Source organism: Pteropus alecto, unplaced genomic scaffold, assembly GCF_000325575.1.
Source record: "Pteropus alecto unplaced genomic scaffold, ASM32557v1 scaffold21, whole genome shotgun sequence".
NCBI classification, from domain to species: domain Eukaryota; kingdom Metazoa; phylum Chordata; class Mammalia; order Chiroptera; family Pteropodidae; genus Pteropus; species Pteropus alecto.
Window position 1 is genome coordinate 21,832,422 of NW_006436282.1, and position 10,176 is coordinate 21,842,597.

The 10,176-nt window shown below is 33.6% G+C and overlaps 1 pseudogene; it reads right to left on the reverse strand.

Annotated features, from left to right (window-relative positions):
- Positions 1–160: 160 nt before the first annotated feature.
- On the reverse strand, positions 161–276 carry LOC112479894 (annotated as a pseudogene).
- Positions 277–10,176: the final 9,900 nt, after the last annotated feature.

The window sequence follows — 10,176 nt, forward strand, 5'->3', positions numbered from 1 at the left end:
GAGTAAGAAAATGCCTAAGAATGAAAAGCACCAAATTCAGGAATAGTGATTTCCTGCTGGAGTTAAAAGGGAATATAATATTTAAATAACGTGGCTTGATAGCCATTTATGTGAGAAGAACCTGGGGTTTTATTTTTTATTTAATATTATTTTTTTAACGCCTACAGCACCTGATATTCCTAGGTGGTCTCCCATCCAAGTACTAACCAGGCCGATCCTGCTTAGCTTCCGAGATCAGATGGGATCGGGTGCGTTCAGGGTGGCATGGGGTTTTAAATGATCACTTGCTCAAGATGAGCCAAAAGACATGGTTATAAAATAAGAAATACCCATTTTAGATCATACAGGTACTATGCAGATGTACTGTGAATTGTTAATACATCTGGAGTATTTTGTTCAGTTCTCAGTACAGCAAGAGGAGTTCTGGTAGATGAGGGGACCTCTCGAGCTGAGTGAGTAGTACAGAGAGCAGGCTGAAAACAATGTATGTCATAAGCCAAATTGAGCATGTTTATTTAGACAACAAAAGTCTTAAATGGCAACAGAAATTGTTCGAGATATTTGAAAGAATATCATGTGGATGACATTTCACCTTTTTTCCTTTTTATTTCATCCATCATTTTCGTCTACCAACACATCCTCTCAGGATACAAGAATGATAAATATTAATTTTGCCCTTCAGCACATTACCCAGGCCTTCTTGCTCTGTGGCATATGCAAACTTGATATGTGTCAAAAGTGAGAACATTGAACAGTTTGAATCCTGCTTGGGTAACTTCCTAGCTATTGGGCAAGTTACTTAACCTTTTCAAGGCCTTGAATTTATCATTTATCACAGTGAAATAGAGCTTTCTGCAGAAATGGAAATGTTCTATATCTGTAGTGTCTAGTAGAGTAGCCACTAGTCATGTGGCTGTTGAGTACATGAAATGTGGCTAGTGTCACTGAGGAACTGCATTTTTCTTTTATTTAATCATAATGAATTTAAATTTAAATAGCCGCACATAGCACATAGCTACTGCACTGAACAGTACAGATCGACATGAGCATAATTAAATGCACCCTAATATTTAACTTCTAATACACTCACGAACCACTTTGTAAATGTATATGTATTGCAGGATGGGATAGAATTGAAATATGTATTTAATACTCATGATCTTATGAGTATTATGGTCTTTAAATATATAGTCTTTTCAAATATGATGCAATATTGTCGAGAATTAAAATTTAAAAGCTGTTTTTGATTACACTGATAGGTGGCATGAACAGGATGATATTTGCGTAAATGAATAACTTTTGAAGAGACACATATCTTTGCAGATTTGTCATTTCATTTTGAATATTGGTAAAGAGGTAGTTCTTAAGATTCTCTTTTGAAAATGATTGTTGTTTAAATTTTAAAGTACTTTATAGCATAATTTTGCAAAAATCATTTCCTTAACTGCTTAGAATAACCAAAATGTAATAAACATATCTTTATCCTTTACTTATATATGCTGAATATTGGTCATTTAAAATATTTAATTTTTCTTCTGCACAGGTATCTTAAAGTTAAGAAGTAAGCATTTTTATTGTGGTTGTCATGATGTAAATAATTAAACATAAGTGTTTCACTTTTTCTGGTTTTCTTTTCTAGCTGCATAGATGAATGGTTTGAAGTAAATAGATCTTGCCCTGAGCACCCGTCAGATTAAGCATCGGCTTCCTGTTTTGTAGGTAATTATCTCTTTTTCTGTTTTAATTGCTTTTTAAAGTGTTATTTGAATTGTTATGTTCTCAGACACCATTTTTATTCATTCATCTACTTATTAAGGCATGCGTGTGTGCGTTCCAGACATTGTGTTAGGCTACTTTCTAGAAAACTCACATTACAAGATACATAAAGAACAACTTTCTTGATTACTGAAGAGAATCATTACTCAGTAGAGTAATTTCTACGTTCTTGGTACTTTAAAACACATTAGCTTATTTCATTCCGGTTTAATACTTAAAAAAAAAAAAATGATGGAGTACCTATCATGACCCCGTTTTACCGGTGAGAAACCTGAGGGTCATTAAGTACCATGATGTTCAGAAGCAAGTTGCACCAGTGGTCCAAGGTCATGCAGTAGTAATCAGCAAACCAAATTCCATACTCTATCCATCACTTCCCAGGTATGTTCTCGGGTAATGCAATATAATATACTTCTAATCATAATTGTGATTATGAACTCAGTACTCTTACTATTCTCATTATTCAGATAAGGGAATTAAGTTATAGAAAGGTTAAGAAGCTTGACTCATAGGTCAAGGTCACATAGCTAGTTCCTTAGTAGAACTATGATTCGAACTCAGGCATTCTGGTTCCAAAGATTGTGTTCTTAGCTATTTTGCTGTTATTTGGTAGGAACATTTTCTTAAAAAATTTGCATCATGGATTCATTCATTGACTTTAGTCTTTCATCTTTGTATCCTCAGCATATAATATAGTACCTTTCTATATAGTAGCACCCCCCCCCCAAAAAAATTGAATTTTAAACCAGAATTTGTTTTGCTCTGCTCATGTAGTTTATTCACAATTCTGCATTATCTGAAAATGTTTAGCGAATTGAATGATAACCTCACTTGAGTATTACCCTTTTTCATATTCCATGAAGTGAATTAATTGGCATCATTTAACTTTGAAAACATAGTTAATTGCTGTCTTATATATATATGAAAAGCTTTTTATGCAAAGACTTACAGAAACGAAATAAAACATTGAGTTTTTACATCAAGGCAGAACATTTTAGCCAATCCTGGAATTGTTTCAGAAGGGGTTAGAATTAGAATCTCTTTGTTCAGAGACTCAAGACAGTAACAGACACCAATCTTTTCTGAATGGTGAAGACTGAAGGCAGGGGAACTACAGCAGATAATATCCTGAGGTCTAGTCCTGAGCTGTCCTCTCGTTTTCTTTTATTTCAGTAACTCTTTGTCTTAAATTTGAGATGTTGAGATAATAAATATATTCAAGGAATTCCATTGCTCTTCATGAGCTTAATTTAGTAGCAGCAGATTAGAACATAAAGGAGGTTTGAGGTACAGGCATACTCTGGAGGTATTGTGGGTTCGGTTCCAGACCACCACAACAAAAGAAATGTTGTAATAAAGCAGATCGCACAGTTTTTTTGATCTTTCAGTACACATAAAAGTTATGTTAATACCATATCGTAGTCTGTTAAGTGTACAGTAGCATATGTCTAAAAAAAACCAACGTACATACCTTAATTAAAAAATATTTTATTGCCAAAAATGTTGCTTGTCCATGAGAAGTAACTCCTCATCCATTAGAGTTTTATCAGGAGATGGCGGCAATTCAGCCACATCTTCAGGCTCCACCTGTGATTCAGGTTCCACCTCTAGTTCTTGCTCTTTCTACCACATCTGCAGTTACTTCCTCCACCGAAGTCTTGAACCCCTCAAAGTCATCCCTGAGGGTTGGAATCAACTTCTTACAAACTCCTGTTAATGTTGGTATTTTGACATCTTCCCACGAATCACAAATGTTCTTAATGGCATCTAGAACGGTGACTCCTTTCCAGAAGGTTCTCAGTTTATTTTGCCCAAATTCATCAGGGGAATGACTATCTCTGGCAACTATAGCCTTACGAAATTTATCTAGTGGCTAGTTTTAGGGACTGTTTTAAGGTTTAATTGGTCCTTCTATGTCCTTGATGTGTGCTGTTGCAGAACACCAATTTGATGAGTTTTTAGAATACTAAGTAAGTGTATGAAAACTTACAGTAACTAAAGCAATGTTCATGGGGAAATTGATGTTGTGTTTTGATTTCTGTTACTGTTATAGACCACTGCTTAAATAAAACATATCTACTTTTACACAGGTTTTCTTCTCTTTTCAAGATGATACGAGCATCTGTCTCTGGAAAAAGAAAAAACGCAGGCATACTTAGCCAGAAATCTGAGTTCTGTGAGACTCAGTCAAGGCAGAGATGGACAATCATACAGGGAAAAAATCCTGCTAGAGAGAGGACATTTGCCACAGAACTCAGTGTACCAAACATGCTTATAAGGACACACAGGGATTTTGAAAATGCTGCACATCCCTTAATAGTCATCTACGTAGGTAATACTGATAAACATTTTGTATTCAGACGCCAAAGTTAACTGATTTAAAAGTTGATTTACTTTTTATTAAGTTCTCTAGAGCTGTACAACTAGTATTTTGATTGTTTTTTAGTTTTTTGTGGGGGGAGGGGGGTCTCTTTATTTTCCTCAACATGTTGTTTCTGCTTTCTTCTATTCTTAAGTTGAAGACCACATAATTTAATTCCTATAAATTAAAGTCTTAAATGTGAAACCAAGAAATGTAATCAAGCAGTAAAACATTCTCTGAATGTAGACCATGATCTCAAGTTCTTCTATTCTTTCCCCCCAAGAGTGGAAAATAGACTTCTACATAGGAAAGCTAAAATATGTTAATATTTTAAATTAAAGGTTTAACATTATCAGAATGCAGTCCAAAGAGTAAATCAGGTACATAATTACATGTTAATTAATTAAATCTAGGATTGTCTGCTCGATTGCAATCGATTAAGTATACCGTTTCCACTTAAATACAACTGCTCAGCAGTGAATCATCTTGCAGCTATGCAACTTTAAAAACAATATGAATTACCAATTTTAAGTGCTGCCAGCTACAATAACTTTGTTTTAACGGGTATTTTTATTCTTTTCATGTAATTATTTTATTTGTGCTTTGCATCTCCAGGCAGTTTTCCCGCATTTGGGTAAAAGGCTTTAGTGGATTGTAAACTTAATAACTTATGAAAAAGGTAAAATAAAATTTTCTTGAGTGGAACTTGGACTAATTTGAGGAAGTTTTATATACTTCTAAAAATCAGACTATAATTAGTATGCCAGATTTATATCAATTTGCATCTTTAATTTTCCAGATAATCTGGAGGTTAGCATTTGATAAATGGTTTTTTAAAGCAAATATGAAGATTTTTGTTAATTTATAATTTATTGTTATTACTGTAATTGAAAATGTTATAGAAATTTTAAATTCAGCCTTATGTAGAAAGAAATGTATTAAGCAAAATTATGTGAATAAATATTCCCACAAACTACATCTGAATGGTTAAAAAATACTGGAAGACAGCTAGCAGGGCTACGATAGTGAATGTCTTTTTTTTTTTTTAATATCAAACATACGAATAAGTAGATTCATTTTTTCAGCATAGGGAAAATGTTATCGGTGAACATTAAGCATGCACTTTACTCAGTCAGTATAATTGAAAACTGCAAAGTACTGTCGTTTCCTTATTTTAAGCCTTCCTTAATGAATTTAAGTATTTGCTTTTCTATTTAATGCTGCTACTCTTATTCTCATTTTTTTCTCTTGCTTCTGTTTCATATTTTTTTAAAGGGCACATACAGGAGCAACTGCTGCTACCCAGAAAACATTTGTGTATCATAAACAATTAAAATAGTTTTTAGTTGCTTTCCTTGTGATTCCAGACCAGAGATAACATTTTCCCTAAAGTTACGCTGTGAAATGCCTTTCGTTATGCTGCAGTTGACAAAGGCACCCCAAACCTTCACGTGACAGCTGGCGGCACGGTTTCATAGGTGCTTTTTTAACCAGTTATGGAAAATTTTTTTCCCTCAAGGAAGATATTCTCTCCTTAAATTTTTTGTTATCCTGAAATCTTAATACGAAATCCATTTTATTTCACATTTTCAATTTTGTAAGCTTTCTCACACACACACACACACACCAGGAAAAACCTCTTAGAATGTGAATAATTCATTTTTTTCTACTACTGGTATAATGTTATTTTGTTGTATTCAATTCTTAAAGGAACAGATTTACTATATCTGTCGTAGTTTACTGTTAATATTCTTCTGGAAGTTGATTTTCTGATATGATCTACTCATTGACTTTGAAAATGTATTGGCTTAAGTTCTCTTTTCCTTTATCCTATACAATATTCTCACAGTCTCATTCTCTGTTTGTCATGAGGTTCTGTGCTGCAGCTGCTACAGTAGAAGTTCTTGTGGTTTAAAAAAGTTCAGTGTTTGTCAGTGCCGAGTGCTACCTGATTATTGTGTTTGTCTACAACAGTATTTACTTAATTCTGTTTATAGTAATCCCTTTTTTATTAGAAATTACAAAATTTAGCATTTTTTCCTTTAAATTCAGTCTCCATCAATGATATCCCAAAAAGCAGAACTGAGAAATTGAAAAGAAAATGTTTTTAAAGCTCATGCTCCAGTTTTTATTCATAGTTGCTATTCTGGAAAATATTATGTGATATTCTATATAATGTCACTTATAATATTTGTAAATCTATACATGACACTGAATACTGTAAGTAGGACATAAAATCCAGTTAGATAATTAATTGTATAGCTGAAACTACTGACAACTGAATATTAGGGAGACGAGATTGAAAGCCTAGGTTATCAAGTTGGTTATGGCTTTCTAGATCTGTGTAAATACTCATTTTCAAATAAGATCACACTCGTGAATGTAGAAAGCAGTATGTTTTGAAATTTTACTTTAGGGCCCCTCTTTTCTTCAGAATGGATTTATTGCCAATTCTGACTTCTTATATTACTTGGACTTGGCTTCTTCCCCATCCCCAAACCCCCAGAATGTATAAGAGATAGCAAAATTATTTTTTCTTACTTTTGACTTTTTTGCCAGAGAAATAGACTGAGTAAGCGTAGTCTTAACCTATGTTTTTCAGATCTGGTTATAAATCAGATATAGCTTGTGTTTCAAGAGCAATGTTTGCGATTGAAATATAAATTATGGTTTCTATGCCTGATTTTTTTATGTAGCTGACACAACATTCACAATGTCGTTAACTTGCATACCATATAGGTTTTGGTTTCTTAGTACAAGTCTTATATTTCTTTTAAATGTTATACAATTATTTCAGTTTTAACCCACTAAACATTACTGGAATGAGCCCCGAAGTGCCTGAGGAGCATCCTCGGCATATTTGCAGTATGTATTTTGAAAAGATTTCAGTTTAAATGAATTAATGAAAATGGCAGTTTACTTTTCATTGCTTATTTTAATTTCTAAACTTGAGTATAGTGACTTTTAAGAGCAGTCATTTAAATTAACATAGTAAGACATAGGGATATACCTTTAAATGAAAAAGATTGTAAATTCAATGTAAATATTACCTAATTTTATCTGCTAACTTGAAGAATGAAAGAAGAGGAATTTCCTAACAATAAGCGACATTTGAACAAAGCATGAAACTGTTAAAATTCAAGAATAATTGAATTTACCATCTGACTGACATCCACATTATGTATTGATAATAATATCCAAATCATCTTATTTCGCAGAGGAAGTTTCTGTATAAATCTGATTATTGGGAACTTTGTAAAATTACGTAGAGGTAAATGTTGCATATTAAATATGAGTATAGTTTATTCGTTTCGGAAAGTCTTCTAGTTCATTTGGGCCATTTCCTTGCAATTTATTTATCTGAGGTGAACTTGGTACATATTGACAATGGGTGGTTATGTGTGACATGTCTCTTGTTCTTGTACAGATATTTTCTAAGTTAAAAAATTCTAGCATGCCAGTATTTTGTCCTTGGCCCATCCCCCCTTTATTTTCTGAAGTATGTAACTTCTAATGTTTTCTTTGCTATATCGTGAATAACAGTAGTTAAATTCTTTGTTTTACTGTCTACTTTTCATCAGTACTGGGATCTTTTCATTACAAAACTAAATTGCTGCGTGGTTTTCTTTAGAGGAAGTTGCTACTTGATATACTCCTAGTAATGAGTCTTATTCAGGAACAGCTAGTAAAACTTTTTTGGAGATAGATAATACTTTGAGTACTGTATTCTGTAAATGCTGTGCTTAAGGCAGGAAACCAAATGTTCTTTTTAAATCACAGAATTCCTGTATTGAATGGGAGAAATACCTGGTCTTTTAAGTCAGATGATTCTCTCTGGAAAGTAAAAAGCATTGAAGAAAACCAGATAATGTTAAGATTTAGTTTTAGTTGAAAATGCAGCGTTACTATACTTAGAGGAGTTGGTATATTTTCAGATATTTAAGGCATTATAAATTTTAGTGGCGATTAAGAAGATAGAGTGTTGGTTGCTTGTTTATAGAGAAACAGAGAGCACCATGCATAAATTCACATCCCAGAAATAAATGAAAATTTTAAAAGTGGTATTATAGTATCTGTTAACCAACAGTGTACTTCTTAGCTCTGCCCTGACTGTGAGGCACCTGTCGGAACCCCAAGTCTTAGAATCAGAGTGACTGATTTCTCCTACTACTAAATTCTCATGCCTGCCTTTTTGATTTGGTATGCTGAAATCGATAGGCTCTGATTTATGTTTATAAACTCACAGTTCTGCCGGTACCCTGTTACCAGCGAGCCTGGTGCCAGCATCTTAAAAAGATTTCATTTTTAGTCAATAGCATTTTGAGCCACCTGTGTGCATATAAGACAGGTAGCAGGCTCTATAGGGAGATATAAAAGAGATTTTGTAATTTTATGATGATAGTCATCTTTATTATTACAGCAGTTCATTATATTTTATTTCTTTGCAATGACTATATGAGTTTCATTGTTTGAAAATGAAGGTAATAATAGATATTTACCTTTATTGCTTCGTTCATGGTTTCCACAACCCTTCTGTAATATCTCTTTATTTCTTCTATTAGAAAGTACTTTTATGTTAAGTAAGGTATCAAAAGCATCAATCACAAATATAGAAACTGTATTAGGAACAACTTGTATTAGTATGTTCTTAACTAAAATGGAACAATTCATTATTGGTATTTTTAATAAATAAAACTTCCAAATGATTTTGCCAAATTATCCCATTATTCAGAAGAATGATTTCAAGGAAATTTGTCATTTCCACCCAATGTCTAGAAGTTGACAGTACAATAAAACTGAGAAGTATCTGAATGCTGAAAGGTTATCATGAATTAACTGCTGTCACAGTTCTTTATCTATTTTTGTACCATAACCACAAAACTGAATCCAAAAGTATTAGTTAAAATTTTGTAATCGCTGAAGAAATGACTGTTTGTGGTGTTAATGGATAAAGAGCTCTTTCTTCATAACCTTAACCACGTGTAAAGTTATAGTTTGAAATTTATGTTTTAAATAGTGGAGTAATTGATCTTTTGAAACACAATATTCATGATACAAGAGCTGTTAAGTTTTGTTGTACAGTGGTCAAGAACATGGATTCCATCTGGAACTAGGCTGCCTAGTTTTGCCATCTCCATAACATTGGGTGAGATACTTCTCTGTGCCTCGCCTTTGCCTATGAAAAGGGGTAATACTACTGCCTACCTTAAGGTTGTCGTGAGGATTAAATGGGAAGGTACATGTATGCCCCAGAAGCATAGTAAATACATAATAAACCATAAGAGTATCTGTGCCCATCTATGAATGAATCATTTTTGTCATTCTCTCCAGTCATGAGGTATAGGAGTCATGCCTTAGACCTTAACTGATATGTTCAAGAAACCTAAGTATAACAGAGGATCATGAGTTCCGATCTTCCCTCTTGATAAAATGTAGAGACTTACTATTTGACAATTATATATTAAAACACTACTTGATTCTATGGACTATTAGGGACCAAAAATATAGACATCAAAGATAGCTGGCCTCTAGGAACTTAATCTTTAGTCGGTGAAGCAAATAAGTAAACAAGCATAGAATAAAGAGTCGTACACGCTGTGATAGACATACACACAGGGCGTTGTGGAGGTGGTAAGGAGGGTCATTAAACTCAGACGAGGCAACAAGATGATTAAAATAAGTCTTTAAGAACAGATCCTAGTTTCAGGAGGTATGGATAGAAGGACATGTGGAGTGGGAAGTTTGGGAAGGGTATCCCAAGGCAGAGAGCATAGCTCATGCAAGCATGACATTCTTGGAGAGTCGCTATATCTGGAGAGGTGAGCAGGTGAAAAATCACAAAGGTGTATATGTGCTAAAGTATGATTGAAGGATTTTAAGCGGGAAAAAGGTAATCAAATTTGCCCTTCAGAGAAGAGAAGGGTGAGACTAGAGGCAGAGATACCTGTTAGGAAATTTATAGTAATTCAGGCAAGATGATGGGCAAGACTAAAACAATGACAATAGGGTAAAACAAAGATAGAAGAACTTAAAAGATT